Source organism: Coenobita brevimanus, chromosome 87 (assembly GCF_032717465.1).
Source record: "Coenobita brevimanus isolate Jiangsu-jjx chromosome 87, ASM3271746v2, whole genome shotgun sequence".
NCBI classification, from domain to species: Eukaryota; Metazoa; Arthropoda; class Malacostraca; order Decapoda; family Coenobitidae; genus Coenobita; species Coenobita brevimanus.
In genome coordinates, this window is record NC_137040.1 from 26412860 (window position 1) to 26417241 (window position 4382).

The window sequence follows — 4382 nt, forward strand, 5'->3', positions numbered from 1 at the left end:
CTTAACCCCTTCACTATAATGTACAGTATTTTAAATTTTATCCTTGCTGCCATCAAGCAATATTATTGTTCTCAGTTTAGGGTATACTCTTCAAGACAGTGGTCATAGAAAAACTTCAGTATCCTCTTCACAAGGGCTTCTCTCTCTAAAAAAAAAAATAATAATAATCTGTAGCAAGGATAAAATATAAGTAAGGTAGTCCTGCTAAAGGCTTACCTACATAACATTATCTCGATCTCCTACCATGTATTTATTGTATGCAAACTCTGGATTCCAGTGTATATTTCAATTTGCAGGACTTTGATTCCTTTGTACCCATTCAGAGCATTCCAGATGATGATGATAATGATGCTGCTGCTGATCATCTTTATCATCATCACTGTCTTTGTCGTCATCATCAGTCATCATCATCATCATTGCCATCCTTGCTGTCGTCATCATCATCACCATCCTTGCTGTCGTCATCATCATCATCATCATCATCCCTGTCCTTCTCGTCGTCATCATCATCATCATCCCTGTCATTGTCGTCGTCGTCATCATCATCCCTGTCCTTGTCGTCGTCGTCGTCTCGATCATCATCATCATCATCATCATCATCATCATCATCATCATCCCTGTCCTTGTTGTCATCATCATCATCATCATCATGTCCTTGTTGTCGTCGTCAATCATCATCATCATCATCATGTCCTTGTTGTCGTCATCAGTCATCATCATCATCATCCCTGTCCTTATTGTTGTCATCAGTCATCATCATCATCATCATCATCATCATTACCATCATCATCATCATCATCATCATCATCATCATCATCTTCATCATTATCTTCCTGACATTTTTTTTTTTTTCAGCTATGGAGAAATAGAGTCAGTCCATTAGCTGTCATGTTCATCATCATCATCATCATCATCATCATCATCATCATCATCATGACTTTTTTTTTTTTATTTTTTTAACTAAGGCTTGAGTTAGGCCATCAGCTGTCAAGCGGGATACCAAACCTTTCTCCGGTGTCTGTCTATACACAACTCATGCAGTCAGCTCAATCCCTTGACAGTCCTTAGCTCCTTTGCCATCTCACTAACCTCATGAATTTCCATAGCACCTTTGGCATCTCACTAAGCTCATGAATTTCCATAACACCTTTGCCATCTCACTAACCTCATGAATTTCCATAGCACCTTTGCCATCTCACTAACCTCATGAATTTCCATAACACCTTTGCCATCTCATGCACTTATTTACCATATCCATTCACCTTCTTGGTATAGCACACCTAAACCTTCAAACTCACTCACATACTGTATAGCCATTTCATCACCTAGTAAACTTCCATTCATTGCATATAACAACAGTATACCATCTGAGCACACACCTTTCTACCCTGTAATCAACCAACTTTGTTACTTGATGTCTTTCACAAAGCACACTGTTTCGTATCATATCCATTCTGTGCTCTTCACACTAATTCCTCAGTGTCCTCTGTAAACTAATTTCCACTGCTCCTGTTCTTAACTTTTTGCTTTTTGCACCATAGCTGTCTCAAACCTGTTTGTTGGTGTGGGAAAAAACACACTAGTACGTTCATGCAGTCCTCCTGCAACCTTCATATTCAGACATCTGTGTAGAATCAAGGCCATCAAAACACCAGGCACCTTTGTTCCCTGTCATTCTGTACTTCCTTTGCCTGTTTAAGTCTCTTGTATTGTTGCATTAAATTCCCCTACTATTTCATCCCTGCATTCATTACCACATTATATTGAGAGTTACCAACTGTCACAACAGCTAACACTTATGGTCTTATCAAAATTTTGTTTTGAAAACACAGTGTTCACAGACATTCCAGATAAGAATAATTAAATATTTAACTGCTCTATTTTATAGATCATCATCATCATGATCTTCATCATCATCATCGTCATCATTGTTGTCGTCGTGGTCACAGGTTTGGTTATCAAACAAATCTTAATATTTACCCATACTTCTTTTTTTTCGGTAGCAGGTATTCAGTATTTTTTGAAGCATTGTAGGATAGTTTTTAATATCATTTCATCATGCCATTGAGGCACTCTGCTACTGTTAGGTAATTGTTGATAAAATGGTTCATTCATTCATTCATTCATGAATGAATGAATGGTAATGTTGATAATTAGTGATAAAAATGCAAATGTACAGCTATATACAGTATTATATATTATAATAAAAGGAGAAGTAAGCACTGGTGTATATGTTGCCTGAAACCTTATAGCTACAAAAAACCTCAGAACATGAGGCTTCACTGTATTGGACTGTTGCCTTTGTAAGAAACTTTTAAACCCACAAGACATTCTTTTCATATTAACAGATTCAGTGTCAATAAAATAGCAAAAATCTGGAGTTACCAGTTCATCTGACTCCTGGTCATCCTCCTTTTGGGACTTTGGCAAAAGCTTTGCCATTGCATTTGACATCTCAAGGGCTTTCGATCGAGTCTGGCATAAATCTTTAATTTCCAAACTGCCCTCTTACGATTTCTATCCTTCTATCTGTGCCTTCATCTCTAGCTTCCTTTCTGGTCATACTATAGCCGCTGTTGTGGATGGCCATCGTTCTTCTAGATCTATCAACAGTGGTGTTCCTCAGGGCTTTGTCCTATCACCAGCTCTCTTCCTTTTATTCATCAATGACCTTCTAAGCTGTACATCTAACCCTATCCACTCATACGCTGATGACTCCACCCTTCATCTTTCCATTCGGTTCCTGCAACGTCCATCTCAGCAGTTACTTCAACAAACAAGGGATGAGGCTATGGCACACCTATGTCTGACTTGGCTCATATCTCTGACTGGGGTAAAAATAATCTGGTTTTTAATGCATCAAAGACTCAGTTTTTACACCTGTCAACCTGACAAAATATTCCACAGGTATACCTTCTAATGTTTAATAATCAGCTTAATCCTGCATCATCCTTGAACATGCTTGGGGTTTCATTTACTCGGGACTTATCTTGGAAAGATCATATTACATCACTTGTAAAATCTGCTTCCCAGAGATTAGGTGTGCTAAGCCAACTCTGTTCCTTCTTTACCCCTGCACAATTGTTGACTCTATACAGGGGTTTTATCCGCCCCTGTGTGGAGTACAACTCTCATGTGTGGGGAGGCTCTCCACATACAGCTCATCTCAGTAGGGTGGAGTCAAAGGCTTTTCTTCTCATTAACTCTCCTGCTCTTACTGACTCCCTTCAACTTCTGTCTCTTCGTCGCACTGTTGCATCTTTATCTCTTTTCTATCGCTACTTCAATGGTCTCTGCTCTTCTGAGCTGTCTGCATGCATTCCTCCACCTCTACGATGGGCACGTAGCACCCGTCTAGTAGCAAACTCTCATCCCTTTTCTGTCCAACCCTCTAATGCAAGTTAACTGTTACTTCCAGTCCTTCATTTATGCAACAGGTCAACTCTGGAACTGTCTCCCTCTGTCTGTGTTTCCTGCATGCTATGATCTCCAGTCTCTCAAACGCAGTGTGTCCAGGCAGCTCTAAATGATCGGATCTTGAATTTGGCTCTCTCTTGTATTTTGTTTTTCTCTTGGAAGGAACAATAACTGCGGGCTCGCGGCCTTTGGTCTCTTCTTCTTCGCATAAAAAAAAATATATCTGTATATATAGTGAATCCTTGTTATATCACACCATGTTAAATCAAACCTCTACTGTACTGATCCCCCTGACCGTCATGAACAACATTCATTATACAGTACAGTATATTGAACCAAGGGTTGATACAGTGAGCAGATGCAGTGGTTGAATGTCCATGTGCTCAGCAGAGGGCAATTGCTGTGCAGGGTAAATCATGTGATCTGAGCATGGGCCACAAGCTGGGACTAGCATGGGGTGACAGATGTGATCAGTTTGTGGAACACACAAGGTGAGTAATGTGATCAGTATGGGTCGCAGATCAGGACCTGAGTCAGGCATCTACGTCAACCTTCATATTGATAGCATCTCTGCTGCCACAGCTCCACCACCTACCCAAGTTCTTATGCGAGCATGTGCACTTCCAGTACACTACTGGTGTGTAATGACCTCTAAAGAACTATTACTGTCTGCAACACTGTCTAACTCTAAGGCCAAGAGACAACTCTTGCCCATTACCCAAAAAAAAAAAAAAAAGAGTTGATCAAGAAATGTATGTGGTGTGCCGTATGGTGCACTCAAGGAGAAGTATGACCTGAAGAAAGCTAAGTTCTATGGCATCTTTAGCCCATATTCTCATTGGTTAAGGAAGCTGCTTCTATTCACTCATCATTCAAGCCCACGGAATCCTGGCTCCATCAGATAGGCCAAACAAAAATTTCACCACTTTCTGTATCTTCACATAAACCTATTTGATTGAGTCAGT